The sequence below is a fragment of the Zootoca vivipara genome, chromosome 3, assembly GCF_963506605.1.
Source record: "Zootoca vivipara chromosome 3, rZooViv1.1, whole genome shotgun sequence".
NCBI lineage: Eukaryota > Metazoa > Chordata > Lepidosauria > Squamata > Lacertidae > Zootoca > Zootoca vivipara.
In genome coordinates this window covers 12,201,368-12,222,019 of record NC_083278.1, presented here as the reverse complement: position 1 = coordinate 12,222,019, position 20,652 = coordinate 12,201,368, and the positions used below count along the sequence as shown (strand labels likewise).

The 20,652-nt window shown below is 44.8% G+C and overlaps 1 protein-coding gene across 9 annotated transcripts in view; it reads right to left on the bottom strand.

The window, feature by feature from the left end:
* The window catches only part of PLCB4 (phospholipase C beta 4), a 194,869-nt gene that overhangs the window by 156,125 nt on the left and 18,092 nt on the right, over nucleotides 1-20,652 (bottom strand). For 8 of the 9 annotated variants that reach the window (XM_060272408.1, XM_035110090.2, XM_035110098.2 and 5 more), the window contains exon 2: nucleotides 17,388-17,443. The gene's annotated coding sequence lies outside the window, so the exon portion shown is untranslated. Of the gene's footprint in view, nucleotides 1-6,520; nucleotides 10,605-17,387; nucleotides 17,444-20,652 lie in introns of those variants that run through there. The other variant, XM_060272410.1, reaches the window with a different exon arrangement.

The following is a 20,652-nucleotide window of genomic DNA, read 5'->3' as shown; positions in this document are numbered from 1 at the left end:
TCTGCTCAGGACACCTCTGCAAGACAGATGATCTTTTGCCCGGTGCTGGAGCCAAATGCAACATGTACAATTATTATTAATACATCAGTATTAATATGCATGGGCACTTGGCAGAACAACAACAAAAAGCCCGGTAAACTTCCCATCCCCAAGGAGCTGGCAATCTAAAGTCCAAGCCATCAGTGGAAAGCATGCCTGGGCAAGAAGGGCAGGGAAATGCTATTCTTAAACTCTACAGCAGAACCTCCACTTCTCAATGTACTTAGCAACGTAACGTTCCAAGTCAGGATCTTAGCCTTTTTTAAAAAAACAAAAACAAAGACTCCTGTCTGCTCTGTTAAGTTCTACAAGGTGCTGGATGCAAACAGCAGAAACATTAAGGTATGTTTGTCTTTTAAAAATACAGTGGTACCTCGGTTTACAAACTTAATCCATTCCGGAAGTCCGTTCTTAAACCAAAACTGTTCTTAAACCGAGGCGCACTTTCCCTAATGAGGCCTCCCACCGCCAGTGCCCTTCCACCATTCGGCTTCCAATTCTTAGACCGAAGTAAAGTCTAAGACTACTGTACTTCTGGTTTTGGGGAGTTCGTAAACCGAATAGTTCGTGAACAGGGCTGTTCTTAAACCAAAGTACCACTGCGTATGGCATTTGAATTAAAGATTACATGGCCTACTGCCCCATTTTGTAACATGCAAACGAATGAATGAAAACCATAAACAGTAAGCTCAATGCCCTTGGTTTATCTGTACAATAAAGCAAAGATGGAAGGTTTCATCAAATCTGAATTAGCTCTTGCCTGAAGAATCAAAATATATTGATCTGCAAAATTCATTGACTGGGACCCATGGAATATGCTCATCATCTATAAATTAAATTGGGGTTTCTGGTAGCAAAATATTACTGGCATTTAACAGGTTTCAGATACTGAAGAGCTTTTAATTCTATCAAGTTAAATAGATTAGCATTTTAGGGGATTGATGATGGTTGAAGCAATGGCATACATACACCAGATTTACAATACCTATTTATAATCTCTTTGTTAACTTATTATTATTATTCAGCATTCTATATTTTGTTGTTATTGGTTGATTTAGATCCATGGTCCTCAACCTTGGGCCTCCAGATGTTTTGAGACCTAACACTGTATGCAACACTAATGTCTCACAACAAATGAAACTGATCTGTAGAAAACACAAGTTGAAAAAAGAGACAACGCGCGTATTTTTGTAAACTAAGAAATCTGTAATAAAAAATTATTTATTTTTTTAAAAAAAGAAATGCTCGCCTTCACCGTAAGAAATGGCAAAGCCTGCAGCATGAACCACGCCGATATGTTCTGTGAAGAACAAAGCATTTCAACAGCCTTCGCAAACTGTGCATTTGAATAGACCCTAAAGATGGTAAAAGAAGCAGGTTGCCACTGGAGACTCTTCCAAACAAGGCACATCAATTACGGTACGCCACAGTATACCATTGTGATCATTCATCCAGTTGTGTTCATCTATAGCTGACATCACTGTTCTCACTCTCTCTAGTGAAGAACTGTGACCGTAAGCTGCTCTTTAGAACTGCAAAGGACAGATTTAGAGACTCAGTTCCCACTATCTAGCATACTTGATTCTTTAAACTGTGCTTTGAAGCAATTTAAAATACCCCTAGAATTGCTGAGAACTTCAATTTGAAGTCTGCCTCCACTTTCAATTTACAATAAAGGCTGCCTTAAAAAAAAATCAAAACATATTTAAGAATGGCCCTGCCAGTGTGGAAAATTGTTTCCTTTTCAAGAAAGTCTGGTGCAAACATTTCATAGTTCAAACCCATCTAAGATAGCCAGACGGTCAACTAAAGTACATAGGAAAAGAAAAAGGGAAAGAAAAAAAGAAAAGCTCAGTGGAGAGTTCACTGTATGTCTGTCTAGTCATAAACAATCATATGTAAGTTCATGATGATCAAGTTATTTGCCTTGTCATTCATAGTATATAACTTCTGGGGCTTTAATTCCTTTTCAGAACTGAGATGCAACTTAATGCATGAACCACTGAAAAGCAAGAAATATCAATGATCCTGTTCATGAACAGGAATCTCAAGTCCTTAACATGATTACATGCTCCCCCATATAAGCAAATTCCCTGCATGCAGGTAAGTATCAAATCAGGCATATAGCTAAGGTGCAATATGCTAGTTTTCTACGTTTCTAGGAACCGTTTTGTATGGGTAAAAATAGGGGCATCCCCAGCTGAAATAGTAAAATATAGTCACCAGAGGGTGAATTTGAACTAGTTGACTGCCCCACAGAAGCAGACTGGCAAGCTCATAGCTAGAAGGCACTCATGCAAACATCCCTATATTTGGAAGCACTAATAGGATGTCTCCATTTTCACTGGAGGACTGCTGGAAGGGATGGAATAGGATACCCCTATTTTCACCTAAGAAATGATGGAGGGTACGAGAAAGGCCTTTGCACTTTGCACAGTCTTGGTGATTCAAGAAAGACCTTCTATGACTTCTAGCTGTGAATTTGGCAAAGGTCCATATATATTTTACTAGATACCTGTCAGGGACTGGACAGAGGAGGAATGGTGGAGACTGCCTCCCCATCCTGACCCCTCCAGAGAGGAGGAAGAGGAAGACAGTATAGATCAGGCATCCCCAAACTGCGGCCCTGCAGATGTTTTCGCCTACAACTCCCATGATCCCTACCTAACAGGACCAGTGGTCAGGGATGATGGGAATTGTAGTCCAAAACATCTGGAGGGCTGAAGTTTGGGGGTGCCTGGTATAGATTTACAACAGGGGTTTGAGGGAGTTCACAGCTCAGAGGCAGATGAGGGGGAAAGCTGAGAAATCATGGGAGAGCCAGGACAACACCCAGCTGACACATTGTCATTAGAAAGCATCCCAGACCCTCCATCTTCCAGAACCCTGCGAGCCTTAAAAGTAGGAGAGCAAAGAGCTCAAAGACAGAGGGCATGTAGCAGCACCCGCAGAAGTGACGGATGAGGAAGTGGGAGAGATGGGGGTGGAGATTCACTTGGGACAACGCCATTATCCAAGAGGCTTGGTTCTTTAGCCTCTCTCTATAACGGCTGAATTTAAAAAGGACGGTGAGAACCTTTCCCTTGCCTTTACACTTTCCTGGGCAACCAGCCGGGAGCCGCTGACAGCATCTTGACAATAGCACAGTCCAAGGATCTAGTCCAGCTACTCACCCTGTCAATATAGAGTGAGCATTGGGATTGCACCCCCTGGTGCTATTCAAAAAGACGGAGTGCAATGTATGCAAGTACACTCACCCCAAACACATGAGGTGGAGGGTGCCCAGAAGCCCTCTGCTCCTTCATAGCTTGGCTTGTTTGTGAAGTGACTCCCATTTCTGCCAAAGCTGGTTTTAGGACTTTGAGCATTCTACTCCGCAGAACAATTCCACAGCCCCTCTCTTAATGCACAACTGACCTTAATCTTTGAACCCTGCAGCGTACGGAAAGCTAAAAAGTAGAAAGTGCTGAGCCGCAGAGCCAGAGCTGGAATGAAGCTCCACTTAAGGGAATCCTGCAATCGCAAGAGGATTGGACTTGATTATTCTTAAGTCTGACATGACAGATGGTCTATCTGGAAGGAAGGAGATCCCATAACAGCCCGGAAGGAAGGAGGAGATCCCATAACAAACTACTTGGAAGAAAGTGTCATCCGATTCAATGCTGCATTCTGAGCAAAAGTGTATGAGATGGCAGCCTTTACTGGTAAGTATTTATTTGACAACAATATTCAAGGATACCTTCAGTCAAAGTTGCTTCATTTAAGACCATTTATGGCAACAAAACTATATAAATGTGGCAATCAGCCTGCCAATTAGTAACTGTTAAAGGGGCTTTTGTTCAGCCGGAACTCACCAGAACTCAGATCCGGCACCTCTCAGGAGGGCTCCATTGCCATTATAAAAGAACAAGGGAGGTGTTCATGGTGAGTTCTGGCACCCTTTTTTCCATAAAAAAATAGCACTGACTATTAATATCACAAAACACAGTCAAATTTTATTGTAAGAGCAATATTATTCATATTAATAATCTCAAGGGTAGAAACCATGGTTTCACTACATGGGAGCTCAATCTTGAGTTCAAAACTCCTGGAAAGGTCTCATTCAGACTTGACCTAGCCCTGTCGCTTTTCCCCAGGGAAAACCCAATATTTAACGCTGAATCAGAGCAAGTATAAATCAGGTTTTATCTGGACTGTGGTTTGCTCTTACTGTCAGAAAGCTTTTCGGAATGCTTAGTCGGAATCTCCTTTCTTGCAACCTGAAGCCATTGGTTCGAGTCCTACCCTCCAGAGCTGGAGAAAACAAGCATCCTCCCTCATCCATGTGACAGCCCTTATGATATTTGAAGATGGCTATCATATCTCCTCACAGTCTCCTCTTTTCCAGGTTAAACATACCCAGCTCCTTCAAGCACTACTCATAAGGCTTAGTTTCTAGACCCTTGATCATCTTGGCTGCTCTCCTCTGCACATGTTCCAGCTTGTCAAAAATCCTTCTTCAATTGTGGTGTCCATAACTGGACACAGTATTTCCTCAGCAAAGGACAACCAGAAATGTAGACACACCCTAAGACAGTGGCGTCCAAACTTTTTTCAAAGAGAGCTAGATTTGATGAAGTGAAGGGCTGTGGGGGCCAAGCAAAGTTGTTGAACTTTTTTTAGGATTGAGCTTTTTTATGATTTCACCCCAGAGTTGCTGAGCTTTTTTAGGGTTGAAATTGTTGAACTTCTTTTAGGATTGAAGTGGTTGAGGTTTTTAGGGGCCGGATTAAACCGACCGGCGGGTCGAATTAGGCCCCCAAGCTGGACTTTGGAAAAGGTGGCAATAGAACAGTTCTAACCCAGTACGAATAGGCCTGACAGCTCTATGCTTTGAAACCCTTTACTCTAACCTGTTCCTGCTGTAACCAAATACTGTGAATAATCTTTGCTGATGACATTAACTTTTCTGGGGAATGAGGGGGTCACTGGGTGCTGTAGGGCAAGGGGGACTGGTGTTTTTGAGTTCTGAATTCACAGTATGATTTCATTTTATTTTGGGGGGCCTGTTCTGAAACTCAATAAAAAATATACAGTATATGTTCAAAAAAAACTCACTGTAAGAAACAGTGAGATGAATTCTGAACCGTTTAGCTTTCCCATGGATCACTGTGGTAGCTTTCATTAGCATAATTGAGAGCATATTTTATTCTGACCTTTGTAAAAGCTCTCATTTCCCAAACGTGATGGATACTGAATTGCTTTTTCTGAACAAATAACCATCATTTCCTATGGGAAAGCTGCCAATTATACGCAGGAGGAAAAGGCTGTATCAGATAACATATAGACATTCGGAAAGTGAGCAGAGTTTTGACAATTCTAACCTTGAAGTCAAGTATCAATAAACTGTACTTTCGCTTAAACAAAATAAATAAATATATAGCTTTTGGTTTAAATTTTGTAACCATTTCTTAATCTCTCCTGCTAAAAGATGCAGCTAGGAAGTTCCAAATGGAGAGAAGAGCTAAGCCTCCTATGGGAGCGAGAACTTTTTTCTGCCAAACTTTGGCAAGAGTCGGAGAGTCCCTAGGGCAGAAGATGATACCCTGACCCTTCATACCTTACCTACTCCTTTCCCCCATTTTCTTCCCAAGAAGAAAGTACCACAGCATCTTTCCCCCTCTATGTGGATTATCCAGCCATCAGTGGTGGTGGTTTGACAATGGTTTTCAAAGCCTGATGGGGGCTCAAGGCCACTTATGCCTCTTGGGCAAGAGAATACAAATGAACTCCAAAAGACGTTGTGGGTGAGATGCAGGAGTGCCTTGTCTGGAGTCCAGTTCCCTGGCACTGAAGGTTTGAGTCCCACCTGTACTGCAGGGGGGTTTGCCCTTGTGATTCCCTCCAACTGTACAATTCTATGGTTCCTCCTCCTTGCTTGCCTCAACTTGGCATTGAGCCACTGGTATGGCATGATGCCCAGTAGTGTGGTTGGTCCTCCACAGTAGAAGAGGATCGTTTCCCTGACAGTGCCACCAAGGGGGAAGGGAATGAAGCATGGTGCCACATTCTTGGTGCCCCTTCAGAGCACTGGTCAACAACAGGGAGTCAGGAAGGGTGCCTACCATAATGGGAACCAGCATAATTGACCTCTGGTCTAAATGCCCTCCACTCAGCTCCACCACTCAGACAACTGATGTCTTGGAGAGGTGATTGAAAGTAATAAAACATAAAAAACTAAGGTTGGCAATGGTGGTAGCCTTAATACTACAGGGTCCCTCAATCCTGCTCTTTATCAGAAAGCAGAGTCCAAATCTGGGCACTCCTCTCCAAACTGGGCTGTTACAAGCTGTGGCTGAGCAGTTGCAGGTTCAACACAGCCTGCTCTGCTCTTTCTCATTCCTGCTTTGCAGAGGGTTGGGAGCCTTTTCCAGCTCTCCAAATCTTGGATTCTATAAGCAGATTGATTCTGCCCTTCTAAGTCAAAGGAAGGCAAACTTACCCTGCCTGTTGTCTTCCCACTTGATGAGAATCAGCTTGTCCTAGTCTACTCTTTAAGGGACCCAGGTGGTGCTGTGGTTAAACCACTGAGCCTAGGGCTTGCTGATCAGAAGGTCGGCGGTTTGAATCCCTGTGACGGGGTGAGCTCCCGTTGCTCGGTCCCAGCTCCTGCCAACCTAGCAGTTCGAAAGCACGTCAAAATGCAAGTAGATAAATAGGAACCTCTACAGCGGGAAGGTAAATGGCGTTTCCATGTGCTGCTCTGGTTTGCCAGAAGCGGCTTTGTCATGCTGGCCACATGACCTGGAAGCTATACGCCGGCTCCCTCGGCCAATAATGCGAGATGAGCGTGCAACCCCAGAGTCGGTCACGACTGGACCTAATGGTCAGGGGTCCCTTTACCTTTACCTTTAGTCTACTCTTTAAATTAAGCAACATGCACTTATATTTAGGAAATAGCAGCAAGGGAGTTTGATATAATGTTTGTTTGTTTAATGATCTTCTGACAACGAGGTAGACCGTGATTTAAAACCAGCCCAACTTGGAGGTGTGGTGAGGAATAGGGCCAAAACAAAACAATTCCATTGCATTTATTAAATTAGCAATCCTTGGCATTTCATGCCCTATTATCTCAAAACATGAATGAGCAGTGGCAGCGTATTTCCAGGGATCTCTCTGGTGCTGCAGCCTCACTTCATATTGCAGGGAAAGATAGGGATACAATTTACCTTTGCCGCAAATGGCAGGCAACCCTGGTGCCAACTCTATAGGGCGTCTCCCATCCCCTTAATAACTGTGAGGAGGGGGCCAGGCCCTCTCAATGTTGAGGAGGCGTGTGGCCTCCTCCCGACGATGTGACATCATACACATGACATCACACATGACATCACACACATGCAGTGCACTCTGGGCACCCTCAATCATGGGCACAAGTCAGCACCTCTGATAGGTTTTAGAAAGGTGGTGGTGGGGCTTTTGGACCCTGTCGGGCTCCCTCCCTAAGCCAGGCAGAAGCTTCCCCCAACTTTGGGAAGGAGGCACCAGGCTATAATACTCTAATACTCCAATTTACCAGGAACATTTAGTGGACCAGCCTAGTCCTCCTAGTCAGTTGGCAGCACACCACTGAAATCTATGGCTTAAATACCAGGTATCCCTTAACACTCAGATACATAAAGTGATGCCATGTAACCACAGAACCGAACTTAATTAAAAAGGATACCCTGGAGCACCTTCTCTCATGAAACCACCAGGCCCTTCCCCCTTTGCAAATATTGCGGGCAGCTTTTTATGTGAAGTCCTTATTGATTTTGCAAATTTATATTCTACCTTGTTGCAAAACTTTGAAGTGGCTTCCAATAACTCACAGTGAAATGTAATATGGTACTCTTAAGCAGCAACCCTTAGGAAAACCAAACACACCATCAACCCATTTTTTTTAAAACCCATCGTAAAAACTCCTGTAAAACAGTCAACAGTACAATTGCGGCCGCAGGGCTTCTGTGTGTTGGCCTTCACCCATTCGACCCCTGGAGAAGTGATGTAAGACAGGCAGCTACACTTGTCCTGGATGTTTTGCTAAGGTGCTCCAGTGCTGTAGATCATGTCGACTGACTGTTTCATATAAATGTTAACTAGTACTGGAGAGAACACAGATCCCTATGGGACACAGCACAGCAATGATGAAGCTGACACAGGCATTCCACAGGTGCATCCATCCCAACAGAAATGAACTAATGAAGGGTTAGATCCAGGGCTACAGTCAAAAGAGTAAAATGGGGCCACCATCCTCCCATCGAGCTACACCATTCTCAAGGCTGACCACATTATTCTGCCACCCGAAGCAGAAGACCGCACAAGCACCTCTCTCCAGGAGCAAAAATGCAGTAATGTTAAATTAACTCATAAGTTGCTAGGGTTTTGTTTTTTAACGACACTCAAAATCAGCAGCCCGGGGCTAGCTGCCTCAATCTGTCTAATGGTAGAGCCGCCTTAGGTTAGACCCTTGGCTACAAATACAGTTTCTAGCTGAAAATTAGGTTTGAGTCCATCCAAAAATTAGGTTTGAAATTGGGTCTGGCTGCAACTTGACCGTTGCCCTTTAAAAGGCAGCAGCAAGCTGCACCCAGGTCAAAGCAAATTAGACAAAAGTAGATCCAGCCCCTTCCACCCTCTCTTCACAAGAGTCAAAATAGCACATTATGACTCTCCAAGCCCAAACCGGCTAAAATGCCTGTCTTCAATATTAAGAGAGCAACTGCCAGAATCGTCCTCCGTGTGCAACCTGCTGATCAAACTTTACTTTGTGTGGGACAGCTCAGTTGGTAGAACATAAGACTCTTAATCTCAGGGTTGTGGGTTAGTGCCTCATTCTGGCTTAAAAGATTCCTACATTTCAGGGGGCTGGACTAGATGACTCTTGTGGTCCCTTACAACCCTACAATTCTATGACACACTTATGACACCAAAGACTGATAGTTTGCATTTCTTAGTGCAGAAAGTATTGATCTGATGTGTAGAGATGTTTCCTATTCTAATTAATTCAAGAGGGTTCTGGAAGCTTCTATATATGAAATAAACAAGCAAAAGGTTCATGATGTTTGGGTTATTCCTTCAGAGAAGCTGAGTACAGCTGGTTTAAATTGGTTCTCTTATCTCTTTTGTCAAGGTCATTCTGACTATAAAAGTAGGGCCAGGAGGAGCCTGGGTTTCACTTTCTCGTTCTTTCTATTTCCCCCCTCCTGATGTGGTGTTCTGTAAATACAGTCATACCTCTGTTTACTACCACAATTGGTTCCGGGGAGCTAGTTGCTCCCCGAGTTTGTCGCTCCCCGAGGCACGCTTCTGTGCATGTGCGAAGCGCCGATAGAGCACTTCTGCGCATGCACGCGCTGCACAAATCAACTCCCACCTGGAAACCAATGTCCCCACTGTGAAAGGATGTGTAGATCCAGAATTGGCCTCCACAGTCACCTACGGACCCATTGTTAAAATCGTGTTTATGGAAGACAATCTTACTCGGCTATGAGTGATTGCCAAAGAAGAAGAAAGCTTGCTGTAAAAACTTCATGGTGAGTTCTGGTACCCTTTTTCCTAGCTCATTGCGCAAAGGTACATTCTGTCTACTTTTGTGTGCCTGACATTATTTTAAAAATGATAGAAGCCTAAATTACGCATACAGCCAATTTGCTGGGCAGCTGGGTCGTGTAGTTCAATTAAGAGAGCTGCTGCTACTTAATTACTGCTTGCTTGGCAGCTCTCTGTTATCGGCAACATTACCAGTACTGTAAAACCATACGTTGCTTTTAAATCCCCAATATACAAGCACACCTTGGTTCCCAAACAGCTTAGTTGCTGAACAAATCGGCTCCTGAACGCTGCAAACCCAGAAGTGAGTGATTCAGTTTGCGAACGTTTTTCAGAAGCCGAATGTCTGACGCAGCTTTCACTTGAAGCTGCACCTTGGTTTTTAAACGGTTGCGGGAGTCGAACTGACTCCCGGAACAGATTAAGTTCTAGAACCAAGGTACCACTGCATGATTCTCTTTGATTCCTTAGATCTAGAGGTGAGACTTCTGCAGTGTGGATTTTCTGTTCAGGATGTTTTAAAAAATCAGTTCATATGGAAAAGGGTCATTAGTATGCAGAGCACTAACTGCTTGTTTTACGAGATAGCTTGCTTGGGGAAGTCTCCTCACTGGAGAAGAAGATTAACCACCCAGAGGATAAAGATGTGGCATATTTAGAAGGGGTTCCAGGGAGGGAGGAAGCAAAGGCAAAGAAGGAGTTGGGGGGGGGGAGAGAAACAAGAATTAGGCTGTGGGCAAATTTCACCATGGTGACTTAGGGCACAGCTTGAGAGGAAGGAAAAGGCAGCAATCTGAGGTCTAGCCACCACAGTGGCAAATCAAGGGGAGGGGTTTAACTGAATGGGGGAGAGGCCCACCTGATGATAAAGGGATTAATAGGGAAGTAAGACTGCTTAAGGGACATGGGTGGCGCTGTGGGTTGAACTACAGAGCCTAGGGCTTGCTGATCAGAAAGTCGGTGGTTCGAATCCCCACAACAGGGTGAGCTCCCGTTGCTCGGTCCCAGCTCCTGCCAACCTAGCAGTTCGAAAGCACGTCAAAGTGCAAGTAGATAAATAGGTACCGCTACAGTGGGAAGGTAAACGACGTTTCCGTGTGCTGCTCTGGTTCGTCAGAAGCGGCTTTGTCATGCTGGCCACATGACCTGGAAGCTGTACGCCGGCTCCCTCGACCAATAACGCGAGATGAGCGCCGCAACCCCAGAGTCGGTCACGACTAGACCTAATGGCCAGGGGTCCCTTTACCTTTACCTTTAAGACTGCTTAAATAAATAGATGGGATGGGAAGAACTCTAAATGCATCAGGGTGAAGAGCTTGCCAGACAGGGAAGCCCTAGGTTACATAGTGGGAGGGGGACACGAGTGGCGCTGTAGTCTAAACCACTGAGCCCCTTGGGTTGCTGATCAGAAAATTGGCAGTTCAAATCCCTGCTCTGTCCTAGCTCCTGCCAACCTAGCAGTTCGAAAGCACACTACTGCAAGTAGATAGAGGTACCACTGTGACGGGGAGGTAAACAGCGTTTCTGTCCGCCCTGGCAATTGTCACGGTGTCTCATTGCTCCATTGCTGGCCACATGACCCGGAAAGCTGTCTGTGGACAAACACCGGCTCCCTCAGCCTAAAAAGCGAGATGAGTGCTGCACCCCATAATTGCCTTTGGCTGGACTTTACCGTCCAGGGCTACTTTACATAGTGGGAAGGGATAAGCTCTCACACTGCTCTTATTGTTAATTGGATTAAATAGGTGTATTTAACTGGAACACTGCTATGTGTGCGCTGCATCCTGCAACTCTGAGATCCATTTTACTGCCACTCAGGCTATAATTAGAGCTAACAAGATAACAAAAAAACAAACTTTGTCCCCCTTTTGCAGGCCAGGGACATACAAACAGACACTCCACAACAAACAAACAAACAGGGAGAGGGGTACAATTCACTGGGGAGCAAAAGTTTTTCACAAGACATTGCACACTTTTGGCTCAGCCCCAATTAGATCTCCAGTTGCACTGAAGGGAAGTGCTTGCAAAACTGGACCGAGAAGAATAGTTTTTAAAAAAATAAAAATAAAAAAAAGCAGAAGAGGGAGCAAATTCATAACCAAATTAAGGGAGAATCACGGTGATGGGCATTCCTGCTGGCCAACTGGCATTGCAAACGCATCAGATGGCATTGCAACAGACATAGAGAAAGCCCTGCCAGAGGGCTTTGCTTGATAATGCCACATCTTGGCAGCACCCAATCGGAGGCACCGGCAGGCTGGGGGGAGGGGGGGTGGGGAGGCCCACTGTGAAAGCTCTTATTGCAGGAGACTGTTGCATTGAGCTCCTGCTTGCTGCTCCCTCTCCGCACAGAATGCCCAGCAGATGTTTCCCGGCAGTTTGCTTCCCAAATCAGATCCTCTGTTCCAAACCCAGCCTTTTTTTATACACTTTCACCTCTGCGTTTCACTGCTTCGCCCTCAAGTTTTACTAGGCTGCTCTTTTGTTTTTAAGACAGCGTTTGATTTTTGTTTTAATCTCCTCTCTGTCTCAGGGAGCTCTATGGGATTCCCACCGCCTCCGGGTCTTCCCAATCCCTTCCCTCTCTGCTTTCCTTTTCCCTTCTATTCCTAAGGCTCCCTGAGCTGCCTATGATTTGTCTGTGTGGTTGGCTACTCCTAACCCATGCCCCTTCTCTCTCTGCCCCACATTTCTACTACCCAGGTTGTCCCCTGCTACTCTGTCTGCTGTTTCTTCTACTCCCTCTGTTCTTCGTTCAACTTCTCCATGCACCCCCTCCAACCATCACTTAACCCACCCCTACTCTGCCCATAGGAAGCACGCTCCCCCCCCCCCGGGGACACACTCTCAGAATTAAAAAAAAAAATGCTTGCCCCACACTGAATATTCTTATGGGTAAGAAATACACTGGAAAACAAAAAGAAACAAACTCCTAGCAGAGTGCTTGGTTTATAAGAAAGAACACAACTATTTTATAATATGATCACGGAACATCCAGAAATTATAAAACAATGCAACTACTGTACCTAAGAACACGAATCACTCCCAAAATATAATAATAAACAAGCCTCTTGCATATGTACCTTAAGCATGTATATGAACAAAAGGTGTGATTTTGCTTTTGCCGGGTCATCAAATTTATATTAGATCTGAACCGAGACAAACAAACTCTCATCTCCTCAACCACACAAAGAACCCTTTCTCTTTTCGGATCTTTCATATCTGTCAGAGTTGAAAATCCCTGTTCGTAACAATATGTCGGGAAGAACTGTAGAAGAATAGACAATGCTCTCAAAGAGAGGCATGTTTGTGGTTGCATATCCCCTCCTGAAAAAACATATTTTTGATCCGATACAATTCTACACTGATATGTTTAAATGTTTCTTTGATTGTCCTTGAATCTTCCTGCCCCATTTGCCATCCTATCCTCTGAGAACCACTGGTTTAAGAATGGCAACTTAAACTGATAGAATATGCACAGTTTATAGAATAAGAGAACAAGAAGAACATAACATTTAAAGAAGATTGGAAAATGTTTATTGATTATATGGAGGGAAACTTGTGTATATTTGAAAACGTGGGCAGCATTAAGATAAATTCAACAGTGTAAATAAGTTTTGATGGATGTAATAATGGAACACTGAATTGTTTAGTTTATATAAAATACGCAGGGATTTATGTTATGCAAAATGAACCATGGAAAGAGAAGAAGGGAAGTCATTGATATTTTAAGGTTGTTTAAATGAATATTCTAAAATGTAAAACAGAAAATTTAATAAAAATTATGGGGGGGGAGAACCACTGGCTTAAACCACTGGTGTGTTCTGCCACTGCATGCTACTTTTCTGCATTTCTGCAATCTGCCAGTTTCCCCCTCACACTAAGACCCTTTAAGCTGCCATCTTGTCGTACCAGGGGGTGGTGATCAAATGACAGGCTTTGCCCCCCTTCCCACCGCCAACATTTTTTTTCCTGATGTCTATCATTTTAGAAGGTTCCAAGGGAGGGCATGATTTCCACCACCACCCCTGCCAGGGCCTGGATATCTCCTTAGATGGACTAGCCCTATCATCCACCAATGCCTTTTAGGACATGCAGTGACTGTCCACAGACTCCTGCTGGCTGCCAGCAAGAGAATTCTTCCTATGGGTACAGTCAAATCAACATTCCTTGTTTCCCTAGAGCAGGCACAAGCAGGGTGATGTTACTCCAGTCAGTGTAACTTCCTGTTCCACTGGTCTGGAACATCCTCCCTCTGCATGTGACCTGGGAGATGGGCGTAGATAAAAGTAAAGGGCCCCTGGACAGTTAAGTCAAGTCAAAGGCGACTATGGGGTTGCAGCGCTCATCTCACTTTCAGGCAGAGGGAGCCGGCATTTGTCCACAGACAGCTTTGCCGGTCATGTGGCCAGCATGACTAAACTGCTTCTGGTGCAACAGAACACTGTGACAGAAACCACACAAACGCCATTTACCTTCCCGTCGCAGCGATACCTCTTTATCTACTTGCACTGGCATGCTTTCAAATTGCTAGGTTGGCAGGAGCTGGGACAGCAATGGGAGCTCACCCTGTCATGGGGATTCAAACCTTCGACCTTCTGATCAGCAAGCCCAAGGGGCTCAGTGGTTTAGACCACAGCGCCACCTGCGTACCTAGATGGGTGTGCTTTTGGTTGACTCCATAAAAGAGCCAAGTCATGCAGCCTTTTTCTCAGTGTTGATTTCCTTGCTTCACTTGCTCACTTATCTTGCAGTTCTTTTGCAACCATTTTGTCGTCTTAATGTAATTTTGCTGTCTGCTGACTCTCAGCCAGCAGCACATGAGTTCAGTCTCCATTTGAGATGAACTCACTCTTTATGTAACTACTAAGTAAAGCCTGCCTTTCAGGGATCAAATTGTGAACTGAAATGTGAGTAAACATTTTGTTACTTTTGTCAGAAAGACTCTTGTGTCTTTATTCTTTTAAAAGGGATTAAAGGGGACACCAGGAAATAATCTTAACTAAGAGATTCAAACGAATCTGCAAACTAGCTTCCAGCTATATTGGTGTGAGTGAAGGAAGCATAATACTTAGAATCATAGAGTTAGAAGAGACCACAAGGGCCATCCAGTCCAACCCCCTGCCAAGCAGGAAACACCATCAAAGCATTCTTGACATATGCCTGTCAATCCTCTGCTTAAAGACCTCCAAAGAAGGAGACTCCACCACACTCAAATTCCACTGCCGAACAGCTCTTACTGTCAGGAAGTTCTTCCTAATGTTTAGGTGGAATACTTATCTAATACTGTATATCCTTTCCTACTGTCCTTAACATTCCTACACTTCCATGCTTTTTCTGTCTGCTGGACATGTTTCTAATGAAAGAGAGTCACTGAGGAGTCAGCAGTCACCATTTAGGAATGAGAAAACGAGAGAGAGAGATTTTAGGAGAGCTGAAGTCACTCCCAAAACTAAATTTAAATAATATTCTTTTTAAAAAAACCTAAAAGTAAAGTATGAAACTAAAAAGTTACCTTCTGCAAATCCCTGTCCACACATACACAACCTAGGATCTACTGAGCCAGACACCAGCTTCCCAGGTGTTTGGGCAGTATCAGGTATGTAGCAAAACTTAAAGATATATCTAATTATTGCTGGGCCACTTTCCATTGCCGATGGACTGGTTTGTTGGCTTCCCGAGTACCAAATCACACAGGCCTGATTGACAGAAATCAGATGGAATTTGTATAACAGACACAAATTGCCCTTACGTTACAGAAATTGCCAGAAGCATCCTTCATCAACTAAACTGCTCCGTCATTCTGTAACACAGAATTATTCTGAACCTTATGTAGACACCTCGAGTCTCATTTGACGACAAGCATGCAAAATCCAGCTACATTCTTTGGACTGATGAATCCTCCCCCCCCCTGCCATCTCTTCTTTTAAATCCCCAGTACGCAGACTTCGTTCCTGCTAGGCACATCAAATTCAGTAAACATCTAAAATACTAATGAGATGCCGTTCTGTTCTGGCATGTTTTATATTTATAGACATATAAATGAAAACCTACTCAAACACACACTGGTCCAAGGTCTGCATGTCACATTAAACCATAGCATTAAGGTAAAGGTAACGGGACCCCTGACCATTAGGTCCAGTCGTGGACGACTCTGGGGTTCCGGCGCTCATCTCGCTTTATTGGCCAAGGGAGCCGGCGTACAGCTTCCAGGTCATGTGGCCAGCATGACAAAGCCGCTTCTGGCAAATCAGAGCAGCACACAGAAATGCCATTTACCTTCCCGCCGGAGCGGTACCTATTTATCTACTTGCACTTCATGCTTTCAAACTGCTAGGTTGCCAGGAGCAGGGACCAAGCAATGGGAGCTCACCCCATCACGGGGATTCGAACCGCTGACCTTCTGATTGGCAAGCCCTAGGCTCAGTGGTTTAACCCACAGCGCCACCCGCCTCCCTTATAGCATTAAAAAATAAGCCCAACTATAGTTGAATGTGAATGGGTATCAATTCCTGCTCAATAAGTTCCCAGGGTGCACCTCCCATTCTCCTGTTGTTGTTATGCCACAAATGAAACAAGCCAGGATCTGGCTTGCGGTGTCATCTTGGCCTCCAAGAAAATCGCAAGCAAAAAGCCAAGAACAAACCTCGATTACTGTTCATTGCTTGGAGAGAAACAAACCAGAAGTTCGGACAACAGGACAAGCCAGACTCTGGCTTGTTTCGTCTGCAGCATGGTGGAAGTAAGAGTGGAAGAGGAGCACTGCAGGAACTTTTAAGCAGCAGGCACCGGCATAGTATTTATGTTCATTGAACCATAGTTTGTTTCAAACCAGGGCCGTCTTAAGCATATCTGAAGCCCTGGCACCATGGTGCGAAGATCCCTCTGGCACCCCCCTCCGTTTCCCAGCACGGCTGTCTGGTGGGTGCAGCCCGGCGCCCCCAACGGCCCGGCGCCCTGGCGCATTGCGCCACCCAGCCTTGCCTTAGGGCCGGCCCTGTTTCAAACTACAGTTTAGTGTGACATGATAACCAGGCCATTACCTACAAAACCTTCAATGCCTCAGGCTGTCAAATCCCACTGAGTGGCAAAACCTAATTCTTAACCAGAGTTGAAACACACAGTGATGAATTGTGTGTGAAGCACAATCCGTAAGAAGTCAAACTTGAAGAGCTGGGCACACACACATTTCTTGATTACTTTAAAAACATAAATAAATAAATGCAGGTTTAGGGGGAGCCAATCTGGATCGGGACCTGGGAGGGGGGCTTAAACCTTTCCCCACCCCCTGCCACAATTCTGATCCAGATTGTGGAACTCAAATTGGAGCTCCCCGCTGCAGTGCAAACATGTCCACCGTTTACTTTTTAAAAGCAGCTGATGCCTCATCCAATAAGGGAGAAAACTTGCTACAGGAGATTTGGGGGAAGTTGCCCCTGAAGATGCTGCTGAACTACATCTCCCATCAACCCTAGTCGGCACAGACTGTAGTTATGACTGAAGGGAGCTGTAGTCCAACAGCTGGAGATCCAAAGGCTCACCCCTCCCTGTGCTACAGCTGCAAAAAGTACAGAAAAAGGGCAGCTTTGTATTCTGTGTATTCAGAGACAGAGGAGCAAGGAAAGGAGAGAACGTTGGTTTCAACCATTCCTAACAGCCCCCAATCAAACCTCTCTCTGAGAAAGAGGCCCATTTTTATTTCCACTTCCACGTACCAGGAGGTCCCACCATTTCTCAGTACACTGCAAGTTTTCAGTTAGCTTACATGAGAGGTTACCTACCTTTTCAATCAAGATCACATCTTAGAAGCTCTCACTGTGAAGAACAGCTCTTTTGCCTATGGGGGAAAAAAACAAAGACAAGAAGCAGTGAAAAATGCGGCGTGGCGAAGTTCACAGTGCTCTAAATTAAATTGCATTTCCACAATTGATATTTACGGCGCTGTTCAAAACACAAACTTGGGCATCTCCCCATTAATGACATCAAGTGATAGCCAAGGGCACAATCAAAGGTTTAATTGCTGATTGCAACAGGAGTTAAGCATGCACTTAAACCTAATGAAATAAAATGAGGCCAGGGCAGGCTGGTGTCCCAAGATTTTAGTGCATCCTTAAAATGTAATTTGATCTGAATTCGGCCAACATTTCACATTGCTCCATGCAGGTCTAACAGCCTAAAAAGTGATGTTGAGAGTGTGGCTATTCAGTCCTTTGCTATAACAATAGCAGGGGGTGGGGAGAAAGCAGGGTCAGCACTTTAGTCCATGAGGAAGGGGTTAACCTAGGCATCCCCAAACTGCCGCTCTCCAGATGTTTTGGCCTACAACTCCCATGATCCCTAGCTAACAGGACCAGTGGTTGAGGAAGATGGGAATTGTAGTCCTGGAGGGCCAAAGTTTGGTGATGCCTGGGTTAACCTCTTCCCCAACACAGCAGTCCCACTGACAATCCTCAGTCACTATCACCACCCCTGAAATTGCTTTTTTTTCCCAGGACGCATCTGCAGGAAGCAATGGGAACTTTCCTCCTAGGTAGGACTAACAGTAGATTGGGTGATTGCAGTGTGGGGAAAGCGTCCCGCTGTGTCACAATCCAGGTCTTGCTTGCTTCTTCGGTGGGGAGGTGCAAACACATGTCCGCTTTTCTTAAAGGGAAAAAGCTGCAGACACATTAACCTGCATCCACACATATGACATCACTTTCCGCTTCAGCTCCAAGCTGATGTTTGTGAGCCTTTGACCTGTCCATTTCTCTCCCCGGCTCCCCACATCTCAATTCCGTTTGTTTTCACTGCAAACTCTCATGCTAGTATTCAGCACCATTAGATAAGCATCTGGGCTGTGGCCTGGGAGACCAGGGTTCAAACCCACACTCAGCAATGAAACTCAGTGAAGGACCTTGAGCCTAAACTGCCTCACTGGGCTGTTGTGAGAATAAAATGGGCAGAATGGCAAATTGTCTTTCCTGCCTTGAGCTCCTTGGGGGAAAGGAAGAATGTAAATGGAAAAAATAAAATAAAAAGCACATGAATTCAAACTGTACCCCAGTTTCATTTACACGGAGTGTTTAAAAGCCAGCTTCACCCAAGTTAGGTACTCCCAAACTTAGTTGAGTAGCACATGCCCAAACCAATAATTGGAGTGCATCCGTCGCTGTCCAAAAAAATAATACTGTAATAGCACAGAAAGCTGGGGCTGAGTCAAATTACATCCTGGAGCTTTGCAGCCCCTTTCCGAGGCTGCCAAACACAATGAACAGACTCCTTTCAGAGATGCAACAAGAATACCCACCTCCCTCTGTCCCTGTGCTGCACTGCAGCCTTGCAGCGCAGGGCTGGAAGCAAGACAAGTGCACTTTGCCTGAGAGCAACGGTCTCTCTCCTGTGCTGAAGTCTTGCAGCATGACACTGAAAGACAGCAAGCATCACCCTGTTGCCTAGGCAACAGGGAGATGCTTTAAAGCACTCTTCCACGGCTCCTCGCCCAGAGCCAGAAGCTTCTCAGAGCCAAGATAAAACGGCAGAGAGGTCCGCGGCAGTGCATTGCCATGGTTGTGCACAACCACAGGAGAGCCAAAATGAAATTAAAGGGTGGTGGGCCACATTTTGCACTCCACAATCCCCCCCCCACTTTCCCCACTATCATGTGTGGCAAATGATTCAGCTCCACCTTCCACGAAATAGCTACCAATGAAGCAGAAGGGCAGAACTAGCTCACGGGCTCTGGGCAAGAGCCTCTGCTCAGCATGTAGGTCCCAAGTTCTCTTTTTTCATTTATATAATTTTTATTAATTTTTCTCTTTTACAATTTTAAATACTCATTTAAACATCCTTAAAATAAAAATGACTTCCCTTCTTCTCTTTCCATGGTTCATTTTACAATATCAAAAATCCCTGCATATTTTACAAAAACTGAACCACAGTCATACCTCAACATCCAAACACTTCAACTTCTGAAAGTTTCGACTTCCAAAGTCGACAACCCCGAAAGTCTTTTCGCTGCACACGCGTTCTGCACCTACGCAGAAGCACAAAATCACGCTTCGTGCAGGCGCCGACTGCGCGCTTCGACATCCGAAAACCTCGACTTACGAAGACGGCCGCGGAACGGATCGTCTTTGTAAGTCGAGGTACCACTACATTCAGTATTCCATTATCACAGCCATCAAAACTTATTTACACTGTTGAATTCATCTTAATGCTGTCAAAGTTTTCAATCTTCAGACAGGGCTGAGAATGTCCCCTATATTAAACCCCAGAAAGCCACTACCTTTCAGTCAAGACAATGGTGAGTTAAATGGGCCCATGGTCTAACATGGCATAATGCAGACTCCTGTGTCACTGGGGGCCACTTCAGACTCCCCCAACCTCCAAATAGCGTTAGGCAAGAACTCTCTTGACTTTTATGGTCATACGTGCTGGGAAATGGAGTCCCAACAACATCTAGAGGGCACCATGTTGAGGAAGTCTAGACTAAAGAAACACCAAATCCCATGGAGAGGATTGCCAAGAGGTTCATATCTCCCACAACAATGAATCATCGTATTGTAGCATGGGAAGGGATCCCAGGGTCATCTAGTCCAACCCCCTGCAATGCAGGAATCTCAACTACAGCATCCATGGCCATCCAACCTCTGTTTAAAAACCTCCAAGGAGGACTTATACAGTATGAGTCTGAATCAGATAAGTGCTGGAGAAGTAATAAAGTTGAGGATACGTTTTATCATATGTGGGGGACTTGTAAAAGGGTAAAAGAGTATTGGAAAATGATATATAATGAATTGGGGGGGGGGGGAATGTTTAAAAGTACATTTCCGAGAGAGAGAGAGAGAGAGAGAGAGAGAGAGAGAGAGAGAGAGAGAGAGAGAGAGAGAGAGTCCTTTCCTTTTTGTTGGGGATATTTCAGATGAAAATTCCCTGGTGTCAAAAAAAAGGTTATTTATGTATGCCGCTACTACGGCCCATGTTTTGCTAGTCCAAAAATGGAAAACGAGTGACGTCCCAAAGAAGAATGGCCTTAAACGGATGGAAAACATACAGCTTGCAGAT